The sequence below is a fragment of the Palaemon carinicauda genome, chromosome 6, assembly GCF_036898095.1.
Source record: "Palaemon carinicauda isolate YSFRI2023 chromosome 6, ASM3689809v2, whole genome shotgun sequence".
Taxonomy (NCBI): domain Eukaryota; kingdom Metazoa; phylum Arthropoda; class Malacostraca; order Decapoda; family Palaemonidae; genus Palaemon; species Palaemon carinicauda.
The window spans coordinates 98,368,045-98,388,044 of record NC_090730.1 but is presented as its reverse complement, the minus strand read 5'-3'; positions in this window follow the sequence as shown (position 1 = coordinate 98,388,044).

Here is a 20,000-nt window from a genome sequence, read left to right as displayed (position 1 = left end):
CGTTAGTTTTAATAAAAAAATGTGGATAAGCTTTTGCGAATGGCCTTTATAAACCAGGTCATGTGTTTAATGTGTTGATAGACGCCTAATCATTTTTTTTTCTTTTTTGCAAGAAAGAAAGCCATCATCATCGAAGTTTAAATTATAATTTTTTTTTTTTTTCGGGAAGTCTCCATATTACTTCCGTATGCGTCTATCGATATGTATTATGTCGAAACCCAGTAAAATTTAAGCCTTATGTACCTCTCCCCTTTATAGGCTATCCTACAATATAATGGGTTCCCTAAGTGAAAACTGCCAGATACCAAGGACCGAGGAGTCCCTAAAGGGTATTATTACAGTACAACACAGGAAAAGCTTTACTGATAAAGAAATTAGTTTTTTTAAAGAAAAACTCCCGTTTTCTTCGAACGTGACCTTTATTTCTGTTTCAAATAAATAGTTAATAAGATATACCCTAATATATACTACGGTAATGGAGGCCACCCTCTCTGAACCAGGGGTTTTTGGGTAGGGAACATTTACTGGGGAATCGATTTTCTTCATAGCCTACTCTATATGTTATTTTCTGGGATGCATAATAAATTATCGGAAAATTATACAAAATATTGCCATTGTAGGTAATAGGTTGGCCAAGGCAATAGCCACCCGTTGTGATACTACCACTGGAGAGTTATTGTTTCCGGTGTCTCTTGGTAAGGGTAGAAGAGACTCTTTAGCTATGGTAAGCAGCTCATCTAAGAGAGGGAGACTCCAAAATCAAACCATTGTTCCCTAGTCTTGTATAGTGCCATAGCCTCTGTACCATGGTCTTCCACTGTCTTGGGGTAGAGTCCTTTTTGGTTTTATTATAGTTAAACACAGGGCAAACTGTAATAATAAAAAAGTTGTGGTTTATATAGAAAACTCCTGTTTTCTAAGAAAATTATCATTATTTCTGTCCCTCAAAAATAGTTGATAAGATATACCCCAATATATTCTACGGTAATGTAGGCCCCCAGTGGGAACCAGGGGTTTTGGGTGGGGAAAATTAACTGGCGGATCGCTAAATAATGGTAAATCTAACCTTTTATTCCCTACACATTATTCTCTGGGACGCATAGTAAATCCATGAAAATTTGCACAAAATATGATGATCTTAGGTAAAACTTCAGAAGCATGACGTACTCGATATTAAAAAAAATAATCACCGACATTAAAAGAGGATGTGAAAAGCTATATAAAAAGTATAGTTTGTATATGAGAGATTGAACGATGTGGAATTAAATGAGGTTGGTAAGTTTTTACTTCAAATTTTTTCCAAGTCAGGAGAGTCGTTTCCTGTACAGCAATGTTTACTTTCGATGTGCTCTTTGACTCGCTTTCTTCCGGAAGCACAATCAGTTCCAATTACAGTTTTATTGACTGAGAGCTGTGACATCATTATAACGTAATGGTTTCATAACCAATTATGAAAGACTTCAGTCGGAAACTAAGATTTACAATGATTCCAGCCGACTAATACAGTTACAGCTTAACGTCCACTGGTATCTTTGTTTAACTGAATACTTCCAAGAATGAAGGAAAGCCGGTGTTTAGTCCCTTTGAAGTTGTGTTACGTGGTGGATGTCAGGCATGGAATCCAATGCAGCAAAGTGTAATCGCTGTTCTTTTAACTTTTGATGCTATATTCAAGTATCATGGAAAATATCTTGATACTTCTGGTGTAGTGTTTGAATTTTTAAAAGCTCATTGTGTTATCCTGCAAAATTTAAAGTGAATTATGTGCAATTCTCAGATAGCGTTTAAGGAAGACCAGAACATTTTTTATTCACAACGCTTCTTTGAAGATTGCAAAGACAAATAAAAAAAAAAAGGAGACGTAGGTGTGGGTATAGTGTAAGTGCCTATAAAGGAATGTTCCTTGATAAGGCCCACATCGAGCCGTGGAAAATTATCCTCTTCGTAAACCACTGACTCAGCAAACATTGGGGTCATGAAACTGTCATTGAAAGCCTCCATATTTCCAACAATACAAGTGTTGACTGGTGGAGTTTTTGTTCTGCAGTAACAGATTTTTACTTTTTTTTTATTTTTTTTTATTATAAACTAGAGGCTATTGGTGGTGATGTATTAGTAGTGAAGATTGACAAATCTCACTTTGGTAAGGCCAAATAAGACCGTGGCAGATGTTTGAGTTTGATATGGGTGTTTGGGGGGATCAAACAACTGTCCAAGAGTTTTTTTTTAATTCCCTTACTTGAGCTTTTACCTCAGAAAATGGATGCTGCTACCCTTATTCCCTTAATACAAAAATATATTAAGGTAGGTAGCATCATTATCAGTGAGAAGTGGGGTGCATATAGTTCGTTAGGTGAGCTGGGCTACGAGCATAGAACTTAATCAATCTGAACACTTCGTCGACCACTCAGACCCAAGCTCTCATACTCAAAATATCGAATGCTTGTTGAGGGAAGTGAAGGAGTGAATCGAAAGGCCTGGTAATAAATCTGAGTAGTTCTGACAGTATTTTGTCAGGTTTATCCTCACTCACCACTACCCAAAGGCCTCATTACTGCACCAATTCTTCATCACTGCCAGTTGCCTTTACCCTCCACAACAACACCAGGTGGCAGAAAATCCCGATGACCCCCAACCTCCGTGTCAGTTATAATGTAAGCAATTAATTATTTACTTTTTCATATTTATTGTGATTCAATATTTTTTGTGACCTGGGAAGGAAAGTAAAGGCTAGGTTAGGTTAGGTGGGTTTGTTAGGCTCTGTACCCTTGTACTGTACAAACCTCAAAAGTGTTAAATAATCACGTTTTGTGACCTGGGAAGGGGCCCGGGGCCTTACCCCCGGCTAGTGTTTGTGACCCGGGAACTACTAGGTTAGGTTAAGTGGGTTTGTTAGGCTCTGTACCCTTATTACAAATCTCAAAAGTGTTGAGTAATCACGTTTTTTCTTATTTCAGCGCATTCTAAATCACAGTTTCCCACCTGTGTCCGTCAGGAAGGGGGTTTCAATAAAGGTACAACGGCTTATTTGCAGTGGAAATAAAGGTCAAATTCGTTGAAAGCACATCATTTCCTGTAGGAAAAGTTTTTTTTTTCTCTTTGAAATATTGCCCGTGTTTTTCTATAAATTTACCATTCTTTTTCTTTAGGGTACACTTGGGCACACTATGATGTCTTATTTCTCTTCATTCTTTGAAGTTTTTAGTTATTTAGTATGTGAAAGATCTATTTTAATGTCGTTACATATCTTAAATACTTTATTTTCATTGTTTATTATTTTCTTGTAGTTTATGTATTTCCTTGTTTCCTTTCCTCACCGGCCTATTTTTCCCAGTTGGAACCCTTGGGCCTATAGCACCCTACTTTTCCAACTACAGTTGTAGCTTAGATAGTAATAATAATCATAAAATGCTCCCGAGATATTGCTCATTGTTTGTTTACATCGTACGGTTTGCATGTATCAGTGTGTACTGTACATGCCTTGTTGCATATTAACCATTTTAATCTTTGCGCAATTCCTCATGTTCATTCGTGTGTATATAACTTGTTTACATATTAACCATTTTAAACTTTTTGCGCATTAGTCACCCCATTTCCTTTCTACCAATTGAATTACTCCTGTTCGTTCATTTTACATAGCCATACCAAATAAATTTTTTACTGTAACCCTTCTGTAAAAATCAACAAGACAAAGAAGAGACAATGTTGTAGTGACAGTATTTGCATATTCAAAGAAATTAGGGTCAGCTATTGTTTGTAATTTACTTTTAAGACCCCTTTTTATTGCCGGTGTTAGTACATATAAAGGAAATAAGGTAAGGCGATACTTGTGATTTAATTTTAGGGTTTGTGACCTGGGAAAGGGGGTCCTGGGGCGTGCCCCTGGCTAGGTCTGTGACCTGTGAATGGGTCCGGGTGATTTGCCCCTTGGATAGGTCTGTGACCTGGGAACTACTAGGTTATGTTAAGCTAGGTGGGATGTGTTAGGTTTTGTGACTCTTTGAACTAGTCTTGAAATTTATATTTTCATACAAGAAAAGCTTTCCATACGGGATAAACTGTTAATAATGTTTGTTCCAGAACTGGAATACAAACCACGCTATTTAAAGTGGGTAATTACTTTCGGCGTAGCCGAAAGGACGAGCCATTAAAATTTAACGAGGGTTTACTACCCCACCGCTAGTTAGCGGGGGGTAGGGAGGGTAGTTAGCTACCCTCCCCCTTCACAAACCTGTGTTGTAAGCCCACTTTGCTTACGGCTCGGGTGCTAGTCGGACGTGTCCGCTGTCACCCTCGCCTACACGACAGCCATTTAATCATTGCTTTTGCTTTTTCTTTTCTAGAGTGTTGTGAAGTTGGCCTGTACAATGCGGTAGTGCCCTGGGTTACCTGACCGCCCTTGTGGCACCTTCATGTCTTCAATTGACACGGATCCACACACCTTATGCCCTTATTGTAGGGGTCAACGGTGTGAGAGTGATAACGTATGTATTGAATGTAGGGAGTGGCCTACCTCCCAGTGGGAGAGGTTTTCCCAGCGCCGGAAGAAGTAGTCCAAACGGGATATTTCTCCTTCAAAGGTTTCTTTGAAGAAGGAAAATCCTAAGGACTCTTCTTCCGTAGCCCAAACCTCCTCCAAAGCTCCCACTCGGTCGGCTTCTCGCGAGAGGCCGTCGAGTGGTAGCGTAGGCCGTACTGTTGTCCGATCTCGGGGTTTGGGAGAGTGAGTTGCCTCCCATAGCGAGGCAGCTCCTCCTCCCCCGGGGGAGGATTTAATTCTTTCTCCTGATGTTAATAATGATGATCTTTTGTAGCTTTGGGCTTCCTTGGGGCTTCAGGGTTTGCCCTCCAAGGAAGCCCTGTTTGACATGATCAGGTTGGGAGCAGCTGTCAAACAGTCACCAGCGGTAGCAGAGGTTGACCCTCTGTCTATTGTCGAGGCTGTTGTGGCAGAGGCTTCCAATGAGAGTGTTCAAACCCCTGCTCCTGTTGCAGCTGAAGGCTCAGCCCCCCCCCCCCCCCCTCCGAACATCCTTCGAGGGAGGAACTAAGTCCAACGGTCTCTCCTGTATGTGATTCTCCCCCCCCCCCCGGGTGGGGGGGGGGAGTTCACTAACAGAGACTCCTCTTCGGAGGACTGCCGATGGTTTGCCTGCTGCCCCCAGAGGACGTATCCGACGTAAGGCTCGCCTTCCTCTTCGTCGCCGAGGTCTTCCTTCTCCTCACAAGGGTGTTAGGAGGTGCCTCTTCGGATCTTCATCCTCGCAGTCCCCCGCAGAGGAACCTCGTCCTTCAGCTACCGTTCCTGCTACTTCTTTGGACTTGGACCTCTCCGCAGATCGTTCGCGATCTCCTTCGCCTGCCAGACCTGCTGACCTGCCCTCACCTTTCCTGGCTGCTGACACGCTGTGGGCGCCCACCCATCCCGTTTTCCAACGGGCACCGGTCCCTTCAGGGCAAAAGGGGCTTTCACACATTGTGTGTAAGTCCCTTAAGCGCCACGTTTCCCCTGTGCGCCAACGTTCGCCTGCGCGCCAGCGCACTACTGCTCGCAAGCGCCCTCCGGTTGCAGTCTCATCTCGCCAGCGCACTCCTGCACACCCACGAGCTCTTGCACGCCCACGATCTCCTGTTTGCCCTGCAGTTCCAGAGACTACGCGCCCACGATCTCCTGCTCGCCAACGGACTTCTGCGCGCCCTCAGCCTGATGCATGCCATGGACGCCCTCAGTCTCCTGCTCATCAGCGATCTCCTGTGCGCCAGCGCTCTCCTGCTCGCCAGCGCTCTCCTGCTCGTAAGCACTCTCCTGCTCGTCAGCACTCTCCTGCTCGTCATCGCTCGCCTGCTCACCCTAGATCTTCGGATCAGGGCTCCAAAGGGAAGTCTTCTTCCTCCCCTGCTCGCCAGCGCTCTCCTCTACGATCGCCGACGCGCCATCGGACCTCGCCTGCTCGCCATCCCTCGCCTACGCGCCATCGCCCGCAGTCTCCATCGCGCGCCCACGCACCCACTGCTAGAACTTCTGTTCCTGATGGGCGCCCTCCTGCGCACCTGCGCGCTAGGGATATTCCCCCTGCACGCACGCGCCCTACGGCTTCGCCCTTACGGGCCCTTCACGATCCTGTGGCTGTACTCCATCCGAGGTCTCCGGAACGCGCACCAACCCGCCCCTTCACCTACACGCCCTGTTGCCTGGGCACCCACGAGCTCCTTCTCCTGCGCCCCATCGTTCGCCCACGCGCACCCTCTCCTACGGGCCAACGCGCACCCTCGCCTACGCGCCATCACTCGCCGTCACTCGCCCGCGCGCCCTCGCCATCGGCCACGCGCGCCCGCGAGCAATCCCCCTTCCCCCCCCCGAGCGAGGCAATGGCCTATCGCGCGAGCACAATGCCCAGCGCGATCCACAGCGCATTCCCACACAGGATCCTGCAGGACAGCGTGCTCGACGGAAGGAGAGAAATCTCCGGACAGGTCTAGGAACATTTCTTCTACAGCTTCTTCCTTTAAGGCTGACCCTGTTGTAGTTTCCACTACTAGGGACCTTACGATCCCCTTCCCTCCAGAGGGTGTCTCTGACAGCGCTGCTGTCAGTCGGCTGCCCTGGTTTGGGCCCTTGATCAGAGCGGTTGCGCAGGCTTTCAAGCCCGCTTTCTCTCAACTAGGCCTCAAATCAGCGGCTATCTCGGCCCCCCTGAAGAGGAAGAGAGGAGTGGACGATGTGGTTACTTCTCCAAGGGCGAAACTGGCTCCTCGGAAGTCGTCGAGGCGAAGGCTCCCTCCCCTCCCCAGACTTTCTCCCCATACCCCGTGGACGAAGGTTTTCTGTCCTCAGGGGATTCTCGTGAGGCGTTCTCCCATTGCATCAATGGGAGAAACCCCACCTCGCACCAAGAAGTCTCCTCGGGTGGAGGGGGAGAAGAGCACCCCACCATATTTGTTGGAATCCTGCATCCCTCCCAGGAGGGAGTCGAAGGACTCCAAGACGGTACCGAAATCTTCGAGGATCAGACCAGAACCAGCTAAGCCCGCGGAGAACGTCCACGAGTCTCCCTAAGAAGAGCCTTTCGGGACTGGAGACCTTGCTGCTAGTCCATCAGGAGGAGAGCCGCAGGAGTCGGAGCATGCCTTCTGGCAAGTTTTGACTCTGATGAGGAACCTTAACGGATTCTCAGATCCAGAGATTCCTCCTCGTGAGGGCAGGAACATGGTTCTGGACCTAGTCTTTGGTACCCAAAAGCCCCCTTAAACCAGCGCGGCTTTGCCCTGGTCCCAGGGGGTCAAGAGGGCCAGAGATAAGGTCGAGAGCCAGCTCTCCGAGCTAGCCTCCTCCAGCCGTTCCAGCGCCGGAAACAAACTCCTCCCACCTCCTCGTGTCCACCAGAGGAGGTACTTCAAAATCATGGAGGAGTCTTGTTTAGCTCTTCCCCTCCACCACTCGGTGGAAGAGCTCTCCAGGGGAGTCCCTCTCGAGAGACTCTCCAACCGGCCAGTGTCTTTCTCGGCCTCGGAGATTCTCTGCCAGGAGAATGTAGCGAAGTGTGCCATGCAGGCCACTTCATAGCTGGATATCTGGCTAGGATCTCTTGGCATCCTGATACGATCCGAAGACTTGTCTAAGGAGAGTACCAGGAAGGCCTTGGAGACCTTCCTTCTTTCAGGCACTCGTACCATCGAGTTCCTGGCCCACCAAGTCTCGAACTTGTAGGCTAACACTATCCTGAAACGCCGTGATACGGTGTATGAAAGATTCAACTCGAAGGTCCCCAACACCGAGGTCAGTAAGCTCAGACATTCCTCCCTTTTGGGGAGTTGTCTGTTTGAGCTGAAAGATGTAGAGCAGACGGCTGAGAGGTGGAGGAAGTCCAACCAGGACTCCCTCCTCCAGAGGACTTTAACATCAAAGCCCTATAAGCCTCTAGCACCTCAACAACCTCACCCTGCAAAGACGACAAAGCCGGCAGTAGCAGCAAAGGCAGCTGTGTCCAAACAGCCCTTTCCCGTCAAGGACAGGAAAGGCAAGAAGTTCTCCATGGGAGGCAAAAATCATAGGGGGAGTGGCCGAGGCCGCAAACGCTAGGATTGCCAGTCCCCCCCGCATGTCCACCAGTGGGGGGATGCCTTCAAAGTTGCGCGGACAGGTGGCAGCAACTCCTGGCCGATTCCTGGACGATCTCCGTGATCAGCCAAGGATATCGCGTCCCGTTCATAACATCTCTACTTCCCCTGACAGTGAATCCAGTGTCGTTGAGCTCTCTTGCCATTGGATCGGCAAGAGGGCAAGCCCTTTGGGCAGAAGTCGAGACCATGTTGAAGAAGGACGCTCTCCAAGAGGTCGTCGACGGGTCCCCGGGCTTCTACAGTCGACTCTTTCTTGTAAAGAAGGCGTCTGGAGGCTGAAGACCAGTCATCGACCTCTCAGCTCTGAACAGATTTGTCAAGCAGACCCCGTTCAGCATGGAAACGGCAGACACGGTCAGACTCGCAGTGAGACCGCGAGACTTCATGTGCACACTGGATCTGAAGGACGCGTACTTCCAGATCCCAATCCATCCGTCTTCAAGGAAGTACCTAAGATTCAGCCTAGACAACAAGATCTACCAGTTCAAGGGGCTGTGTTTCGGTCTCAACAGCACCTCTGGTTTTCACCACAGTGTTCACCCTGATATCTTCGTGGGCACACAAGATCGGCATCCGTCTCCTCCGTTATCTGGAAGACTGGCTGATCTTAGCAGACTCGAAGTCACCGTTATCTGGACGACTGGCTGATCTTAGCAGACTCGGAGTCAACCCTTCTTCGACACAGACACAAACTTCTGGGGATTTGCCAAGATCTGGGGATCATGGTAAATCTCGAGAAGTCTTCTCTGCTTCCTACCCAAAGACTGGTATATCTAGGCATGATATTGGACACCAATCTCCACAAAGCCTTCCCATTAGACGACAGGATAGCAAGGCTGAGGAAGGTCGCAAGTTCTTTCCTCAGACTAGACGAACTCCCAGCCCAATCGTGGTTACGTCTCCTCGGCCATCTCTCATCCTTGGTCCGTCTAGTTCCCAACGGTCATCTCAGAATGAGATCCCTGCAATGGCGACTCAAGTCCCGGTGGAGTCAAGGACACGATTCCCCGGATGTCTTGATCCCTATTGGTCTCGAGGAATGGACGGACCTTCAGTGGTGGAACGGACGGACCTTCAGTGGTGGGTGGCAGACGAGAACCTATGAAAGGGAGTGGATCTTCTCGTCCTCCCCCCGGATTTGATGCTGTTTTCGGACGCCTCAAAGAAAGGGTGGAGGGCCCACTTTCTGAACCACAGGACTTCAGTCCTGTGGTCAGAATCAGAAAGATGCCTCCATATAAATCTGCTAGAAATGAAGGCCGTTTTTCTGGCCCTTCCACAGTTCCAACAGCACCTGGCGGGTCACTCTGTGGTGGTGATGAGCGACAACACCACAGTAGTGGCTTTCATCAACAAGCAGGGAGGTACCTTTTCATAACAGCTATCCCATCTTGCAGTAGAGATACTGAGATGGACTGAAGTCCACTCGATTCCACTTTTGGCTCGCTTCATTCCGGGCAAAAGGAATTTGCTCGCCGACAGTCTGAGCAGAGCGTCTCAGATAGTGAGTACCGAGTGGTCTTTGGATCGTCAAGTAGCCAACAAAGTCCTGACTTTGTGGGGTTCCCCGATTGTGGATCTGCTCGCCACAGCGTTGAACTTGAAACTGCCGCTGTACTGCTCCCCAGTCCCGGACCCCAAGGCTCTCTGGCAAGATGCTTTCCGACAACGGTGGGACAACATCGACGTATACGTCTTTCCCCCGTTCTGTCTGATGAGGAGGGTACTCAACAAGACCAGACTATCTGTCAACCTCTTGATGACTCTCATAGCTCCGCTGTGGCATCACGCGGAATGGTTCCCGGACCTTCTGCAACTCCTTACGGGGCCTCCGAGAGAACTCCCTCCGCGACACGAGCTACTCGAATAACCACACGCCAACCTCTTTCACAAAGCCGTAGCTTCTCTTCGGCTTCACGCTTGGAGACTATCCAGCATCTCGCAGAGAGAGGATTTTCGCAACAAGTTGCTGAAAGGATGCCTGGACACCTTCGAAAGTCATCCGCAGGGGTCTACCAGGCGAAGTGGAGAGTTTTCTGTGGTTGGTGTCGTTGAAAGGGTATCTCTCCACTCGATGCCACTATTCCAGCAGTAGCGGAGTTCTTCGTGTACTTGCGAGAAGAAATGCGCCTTTCGGTCTCGGTAGTGAAAGGCTATCGCTCAGCCTTAAGTTTAGCCTTCAGGCTCAAAGGAATGGACATTTCTTCTTCGCTAGAACTTTAACTACTCATATGTAGTTATGAACTTACCTGCCCTCAGTCGGAAGTGAGACCTCCTCCATGGAACGTGGTTCAAGTTCTCAGGTCTCTTAAGAGACCTCCCTACAAACCATTACGCCAGGCTTCAGATCGCCACCTGACTTGGAAAACGGTGTTCCTACTAGTTTTGGCGTCAGCCAAGCGAGTTAGCGAGCTTCATGGTCTCTCGTATGACATCGCCCATTCAAGGGGATAGGGGGAGGTAACTTTCAGCTTCATCCCTGAGTTTATTGCTAAGACTTAGAATCCGGGAGTGCCGAACCCTCACTTCGACTCCTTCCGGATTTCTAGTCTTCGTTCCGTAACAGATGACCCAGACCATCTCTTACTGTGCCCAGTAAGGAGTCTGAGGCTATACCCGAAAAAAACAGCTGCAGTTCGTCCCCAAGTGCAGGCTTTGTTTGTTAGCACTGGGAGATCGAAGAGGAGGGTTACCAAGAACACCATCTCAGCATGGATTCGAAAGGCAATCCATCTGTCCCTGAATCCTGACCCTCCTCCATCACGTCGTCCTAGAGCTCATGATGTCAGAGGAGTAGGTACCTCCCTGGCCTTCAAGAAGAACTTCTCAGTGACACAGGTTCTACAATCAGGGGTGTGGAAGTGTCAAACGACCTTCACAGCCCACTACCTGCAAGACGTGACCCACAGGAGGCTCGATACGTTGTCTATCGGTCCTGTGGTGGCTGCACAACAGCTGGTTTAAACCTCAGGCTCCTTAATGGACAAGTAGCAGAGGGTTGAGGGCATTGTTACCATGTTTTAGTCTGCATGAAAGAAAAGGTATGCCTGGTCCTTATTTTTTTCTTCATCCTGCCCTCTCTTGGGGAAAGCAGCATCCTGGGTTCTCTGCACAGCTGACCTCAAACCACTGCAGGTAAACAGTGCTTCCTTGTGTTCCTAGTATTAAGTTAATACTGTCGCGTCCCCATACCCTGACGAGGTGGTATTGGGAGAGTCCTAGCCTAAAGTTTCCATCTAAAGAACTTCAGGTCAACTTCCTAGGACGAGTCACACTTTTTTCCTTCACACACAGCTTACGTAGGCCGCAGCCCTTGCATAGCAAAGTGCGAGCGAGGTGCAGGGACTCTTTATTGTTGAGTGCTGACACACTCAGATAATGAGTCCACGGGCAAAGCCAAAAGCCAGTATGGCTGGTACTTATTCCACCCTTCCTAAGGGTTAAGTCACCCACTTTAACCCTGGAACGGTACAGTGGGTCGTCCTCGACCCCGAGCGTCAAAACAAAAGAGGTTTTTCTCACGTGATTCACTGAATTTGTGGGTGATCGACCTGCAGTCGGTGTCTCGCCTACATGCTCTAGTAGTGTCCAGATGTGCATCGCTGTAGCTGTACTCCTTCCCAGATTTCTGAGACGCATCGGGGTCGAGCGCGACCGAGTTTACCCTTCTGAGGTAATTTGCATAAATATCAAAGTTATTACGTATTATGAAATTGTCGTAGAATGGTGCAACTTGTATAGGTTATCAGTTGTGGAAAGTCTTGGTGGATTGTTTGGCTACCATGTGCATGATTTTTTTTTTAGTTGAAATGTCGTTCATCACCACGAGGACCATTTTACGGCGAGTGCCCCTTTTTCATTTTTTTTTCATTTTTTGGCCAAGTCATTTTTCCGTAAGAAATTGCCAAATAGTATCGCAAAACATTTGCTTTTTTAGTGTTGGAAAGTGTGTCTAGATGATCTAGCTACCCATGCGTGACTTTGTTTTTGTCAGATACGCCGTAGATATTGGTATGGGGGGTATTTAACTGCGGTTGCCAATTTCTGTTTTTTTTTCAATATTTGTAAAAATTTACTACGTAGTAAGGAATTGCCGTACATTATTGATTTTTTTTATGTTTGTGTTAGAAAGTGTGCCTTGATGGTTGGGCTAACACGTGCATGTCTTTTTTTTTATCTGAGATGCTGTATATTAAAATGTTGGGCATTTTTCCGCGAGTGCCCCTTTTTATTTGTTTTGCATTTTTTTGCTTAGTCATGTTACCGTAAGGAATTGGCAAGTAGTGTCGCAAAACTTATATTTTTATAGTGTTGGAAAGTGTTTCTAGATGATCTGGCTACCCATGCCTATCTTTTTTTTAGCCAGATATAGCGTATATATAGGTATGTGTTCGATTTTCCTGTGATTGCCACTTTTTCGTTTTTTCCCATTTCTTTCAAAATTACTACGTACTAAGGAACTATCACAGAGTAATGATTCATTTATATGTTTATTTGTCGGAAAATGTGCCTTGATGGTTTGCCTAGCACGTGGCTGAAATTTTTTTTTTCTGAAATGCCGTGTATTAGAATGGCCATTTTTCCGCGAGTGCCCCTTTTTATTTGTTTTGCATTTTTTTGCTTAGTCATGTTACCGTAAGGAATTGGCAAGTAGTGTCGCAAAACTTATATTTTTATAGTGTTGGAAAGTGTTTCTAGATGATCTGGCTACCCATGCCTATCTTTTTTTTTAGCCAGATATGGCGTATATATAGGTATGTGTTCGATTTTCCTGTGATTGCCATTTTTTAGTTTTTTCCCATTTCTTTCAAAATTACTACGTACTAAGGAACTATCACAGAGTAATGATTCATTTAGATGTTTATTTGTCGGAAAATGTGCCTTGATGGTTTGCCTAGCACGTGGCTGAATTTTTTTTTTCTGAAATGCCGTATATTAGAATGTTGGCCATTTTTCCGCGAGTGCCCCTTTTTATTTGTTTTGCATTTTTTTTGCTTAGTCATGTTACCGTAAGGAATTGGCAAGTAGTGTCGCAAAACTTATATTTTTATAGTGTTGGAAAGTGTTTCTAGATGATCTGGCTACCCATGCCTATCTTTTTTTTTAGCCAGATATGGCGTATATATAGGTATGTGTTCGATTTTCCTGTGATTGCCATTTTTTAGTTTTTTCCCATTTCTTTCAAAATTACTATGTACTAAGGAACTATCACAGAGTAATGATTCATTTAGATGTTTATTTGTCGGAAAATGTGCCTTGATAGTTTGCCTAGCACGTGGCTGAAATTTTTTTTTCTGAAATGCCGTATATTAGAATGTTAACCATTTTTCCGCTAGTGCCCCTTTTTATTTGTTTTGCATTTTTTTGCTTAGTCATGTTACCGTAAGGAATTGGCAAGTAGTGTCGCAAAACTTGTATTTTTATAGTGTTGGAAAGTGTTTCTAGATGATCTGGTTACCCATGCCTATCTTTATTTTTAGCCAGATATGGCGTATATATAGGTATGTGTTCGATTTTCCTGCGATTGCCACTTTTTCGTTTTTTCCCATTTCTTTCAAAATTACTACGTACTAAGGAACTATCACAGAGTAATGATTCATCTAGATGTTTATTTGTCGGAAAATTTTGTTTACTTCTTTTTTGATTGAATATCATCAAATTTTTTTAGCTAGAATATTATATTGTTTTACATTTTTTATTTTTTCGATTTTATTTCCCTTCAAAAAATTTTTTTTTGGGTCAGAATTCTAATTTTATAGTCGTAAAATAATCGACAATTATCCAGCAACCCACCATACAATTTTTATGCATATCCAAGAATAATTAGATTAGTAAATAACACCTTGAAATTGACATACCCTTCCTACATTTCATGTGGCAGATTAGGGAGTCTTAAGTCAGTGTGGTTGGCGGCCATTTTGTGGACATATCCGAAGCGTATGTTGCCCTATCTATATATATTTTTGTTCCCTATAGAATTTGTGATATTTTGGTATATTTTTACCTGCATAAATATCATATATATTAAATATATGTATTTTTTTACGAAATTTCTAAGTACTCAAAAAATTACCTTTAGATATGGCCCCTGATATAAATGTAATTTACAAAATAATGAAGATTTTTTTACATATTCCTATTTTAGGATAACATATGTTTATTTCCTAAAAAAATTAGCCACTCCCTATTTCATTTGGGTACCCAAAAAAATTCATGAAATTTGGACAAATTTTTTTTGGCCAAAAAAAGTTACCCTTTTTTTCTCATTTCAGATCTTCACCTCCATGGGTCTGACTTCATCCAAAATACATCAAGATGTGTCCTAAACATTCAAGAATCAATTCCTAAAAGGATTTGTGTATATATGTATAATTTTTTTTTATGAATTTTTATGTAAGGTCTTTTTTTTTCTACTTAATTTTTAAAAATATTTATAATAAATAGTTTTTCTGCAGATGAGTAGTATTTATCTTTAAAGTTGTTTTAAGCATTCATTGAAGTTTTTTTTGGCAAAAAAAAAGGAGGTTACTGCAAAAACTGATTTTTCAAGAATTTTTTTTGGCGTCGGGGTTGCGCGCGTCTGAGTATACCCTTAAAGGGGTGTCCGAGGAGCGTACCTATCCAGGGTTAAATAGCGTGGTTTGTATTCCAGTTACGGAACAAATGACAAATTCGTAGATAATTTTTATTTTTCCTAACTATACAAACTTTAGCTATTTAATCAAACTTGCTCGCCAGTCCTGTCCCCCATGAAGTCCAACCTCTAAGCAAAGTGAGCTTACAACACAGGTGTGTGAGGGGGTAGGGTAGCTAACTACGCTCCCTACCCCCCCCCCCCCCCCGCTAACTAGCGGTGGGTTAGTAAACCCTTGATAAATTATAATGGCTCATCATTTCAGCGACGCCGAAAGTAATTACCCACTTTAAATAGCTAAGGTTTGTATAGTTAGGAAAAATACAAATTATCTACGAATTTGTTATGTTTGCAATAAATTTTACCTTTATTTCAATTGTAAATAATTATTTGTTCCGTAACTGGAATACTGTACAAACATATGTTATTTATAGGGGTATTACTATAGTCAAAGCTGAAAAACGAGCTGTTAGTCTTTTTGCAAGGGTTAACCACCCATACCGCTAGTTAGCGGGGGGTTGAGGGGTAATAGCTACCCTTCTCACTCACAAACCTGTGACTGTACTTCTCTTTACTTTTGCCTCTGTGAGAGAGACATTGTGTCTCTCCCCTCTCCAACTGGCGGCCTTTTGACTTTTTAATCTTATGCCAGATACTCCCATACGAAACGAATGGCTCCATCTATTGAGCGAGCGGTCAAACATTCAGAGTGTTAATGCTTATGGGAATATATGATGACATTTGATTGTAAATTTGCCTTATATTTGTTCATAATTTGCATTACTACGTCAGTATATTGTATTCTTATATCTATAACATTCTTAGATTTTAGATAACTAAATTGCAAGTTTACAAATAGGCACATATGTAGATTAAGAATGCTTATCCTTAAGTTTTTCATTCTATTTTATCAGAAACTTAATAACTATATCTCTTATAATTCAGTTAATTTTCTTGCAAATTTATGTATTGTATATACCAATCATTTGTTCTATAAAATATCACGCTCGAATAGATTAAAACATACTGTATATCTGATATGTTCATTTGTGTAGGCATACATTTAATCACAGTTTGTAGGCCACTGTAGGATTGAGATATTAAATGTATACAAAACACAATTGTAATTTTCTATTTATTGAAACGGAAAGGCATAATGCACTCTTATATATTCTTTAGTAATATAAAATAATAAATGTATAAATATACAAACAAAAGGAACAAAATAACTCACTAAATTGTATCACCCATAAAAATAATCAAAAGGTGGTTGGAAATAGAAATAAGGTAGCATACAAGCCACCCAAAAGTGCAAGATAGATCACATGCAAATGAACTTTAATAAATTATGCACAAATAACACAAAATAACTCGGTAAACAATATTGCACATATAAAAACTGTAAAAAAAAAAAAACATATAAACAAACCAAAATTACATTATGAATTACATGCAAATAAACTCTAACATAATTATGAATATGAGAAAACATAATACAAAAAAAAAAAAAAAAGGTTTTCTTCAAAAATTAAATCCATAATGCAAACATAAGACAAAGCAAGTATGCAAACATAGAAAGTACAGACAGCAAAAACACATTCAATGTTCATTAAAATACAAATACAGTATAAAAATACTGTAAAATTTTCATCTTAATTTAGGAAATATAAAAGAATTAGAATACAAGGAACACTCACACAAAATAACATGTTGAAGCAGTATACTTCTGTAATACTACTCGAGTGTGCAAACATGCGGAAATATTCATGCACTTATAAGTTAAATCAATGTTAGATATGTTACATGCCACCAAACATGTTCCTAACGCCAAATATGTCAGCTCCTGAGAAATACAGTATACTATATTAATAGCTTTATGACCAACCAAAAAAAAAAAAATTCTATTATCTACTTTCCACCCAAATATTCAACAAGTATCCGCATCACAAATTGAAAATATAGAGGACAATTTGAATGAGCATCGCATTATTTTGATGAAAGTGATACGATAACCAATATAAGCATAAGGTGCAATTGTTGTCCAAACGACATGTAACCATATGTTAGTGTATTACTACTTAATTTCGGTTGTTATGTAGACTGTGGCCAATGAGATTTCATTGTGGGGTAAAACGTACTCGATGTTTGAAGAGGTGTTTTTTAAGTGGGCACTTTCTAGCTCACATTAGCCGGAGCAGGTGTAATTTATTATTATAATTATCTATTTCATATCTAAATACAAGAGGGAGGCTCTTCCACTGAAATTTTGTGTTACTCTGCATTATTGCCGTGGATACACAGGCAATATATATTTTTTAAAAAACTTAAAAAATTCTGATTTTTACATATCGTTCTTCCTGGGCATCAGAGGAGGCTTATAATAATTTGAATGACTTTGTTGTTAATTATTTGTTTTTTGTTTTTAAATATGCATTGTTATATCAATACTGTTGTGTTTGTAGAAGTTATTGGGGTATGCCGTGTTATATCTATACTACTCTATTAATGCATGATTTATTGGGAAAATAAACCTGGCGTCAACGGGCACGGTGCGCTGTTATGATTGTCAACCGGCACGGTGCTGTGTAATGCAATTTAATGTTTTATCAGGTTTATAAATGTAGAGAGTTCGTAGTGAAGTGAGGACAAGGATATCTTAAAAACTTGTGAGTAGAAGAAATGGACACGGAAAGGACATATAATGAGAATGACAGACAATAGATGGACGTTAAGATTAACAGACTGTGTTCTTGGAGATTGTTAAAGAACTATATGAAGGAATAAAAGACGATGAATCGACGAAATAAGAAAGTTTGCAGGTGTGGAATGGCACAGAAAAACCATTACCAGACGCAAGTGGAAGGATATGTCTGAGGCCTTTGTTCTGCTATGGACTACTGACGAGTGATGATGATAAGGATGATATATATATATATATATATATATATATATATATATATATATATATATATATATATATATATATATATATATATATATATATATATATATATATACATACACACATATATATATATATATATATATATATATATATATATATATATATATATGCATATATATATATATATATATATATATATATATATATATATATATATATATATATATATATATATATATATATATATATATGCATATATATATATATATATATATATATATATATATATATATATATATATATATATATATATATATATATATATATATATATATATATATATATATATATATATATATATATATATATATATATATATATATATATCATCATCATCATCATCATCATCATCATCATCATCATCATCTCCTACAGCGTCTATTGACGCAAAGGGCCTCGGTTAGATTTCACCAGTCGTCTTAATTTCACCAGTCATCTTTATCTTGAGCTTTTAATTCAATACTTCTCCATTCATCATCTCCTATTTAACGCTCATAGTCCTCAACCATGTAGGCCTATGACTTCCAACTCTTGTAGCCCCTTATGGAGACCAGGTGAACGTTTGGTGAACTAATCTCCTTTGGGGAGTGCAAAGAGCATGCCCAAACCCTCTCCATCTATCCCTTATCACGATCCCATCCACATATGTCGTAATCTCTCTTACAGTTTCATTTCTAATCCTGTCCTCCCATTCAATTGCCAATATCCTTCTGAAGGGTTTGTTCTCAAATCTACTAGATCTACTGGAGATTGTTTCATTGTCATACCATGGCTCATGTCCACAAGTAAAACTGATCTCATTAAACTGATATATAGTCTGATCTTTTTTATGTAATTTCGGGTGATTTCATTTCCAAATTTAACTGAACTTAGCCTTTGTAAGATTGACTTTTTTTCCATTTTTCAATAAGCTCTAATTCTAAAAACCATCTATTGGAGATAATAGTTCCCAAATACAATAACAATTCTACCTCAGTACACCTTTCTCGTTTCAATGATATGTCATCTTCCATTGCATACTCGGCTCTTATCATCTCTGTCTTTCTTCTATTCATCTTCAGCCCAACCTTGTGTGATATTACATGCATTCTGGTAACCAGGCATTGCAAATCCTGTGTATTCTGCTAACAAGGACAGCGTCATCAGCATACGCTAAGATTAATAAATTCCAATCACCAATCCAGTCCAATACTTCTGCATCATCTTTGACTGTACTATGTATTTAAATATCCATGAGGAGGATAAACTACAAAGGTGATAACACATTCCCTTGAAGTACTCCGCCGTTCACTGGAAATTCCTTTGATAAGACTCCATTAACATCAACTGTGTACTTGCTATGCACATAAACAGACTTAATCAAATTTATATATTTATGAGGAATTTCATAATCACGCAGGACTCATCACAAAATTGGCTGGTGCACAGTATCAAAGGCTTTTCAATAGTCCACAAATGCCATCAAAAACGAATTTCTATATTTTATGCATTGCTGTGCAACATATTTCAAAATGAAAATTTAGTCAATGTTACCTCTACCTTTTCTAATTCCTGCTTGGTCATCTCTCAGTTTTTCATCAATCTTTGTCTCCATTCTCTTTAGAATAAGCATACTATATATTTTCATAACAACTGAGGAAGTGTTATGCCTCTTTAATTATTGCAATCACGCAGGTCTCTTTTTTTCTACTATTTTCACCAACACACTTAACTCCCATTCATCAGGTTTTGCCTCTTCATGCCACATTTTACATAATAATCTTATAAGTAGTGTGGAAGTCACTTCATTTTCGGTCAGTATCATCTCAGCAATTATTCCATCGTATCCCAGAGCTTTCAATCTCTTTAGTTTTTTTAGGATAGCTTCGACCTCAAACACACTAAATTCATTCATGGGCACATCAAGGTCTTCATCAGCTTCCAGTATATCAATTAAATTATTCCCTTCATATCGCCTATTCATAACCTTACTACCATTCAACGTTATCTTCCTTCATCTTCAGTTTCTATGAAAGAGCCATTTTTTTTTTTGATGGGTATACGCTTCTTTTTCTTTATTCCAGTCAAGATTTCATTAATAATTCTACAAGCAATTCTTACACTATAGCCACTTCCTGAATTCATAGCTTTGTCAGCCTCATCTGCTTTTCTCTCTAAATATCCTCTCCAGTTATTCCTGGCATTTTTTTGACCTCACAGTCAATACTGGAATACTTAGCATGCTCTCCCTTGTAATTTTCATTACTTCCTCGAAAACTCTCAGCAGTCCATTTTTGTCTT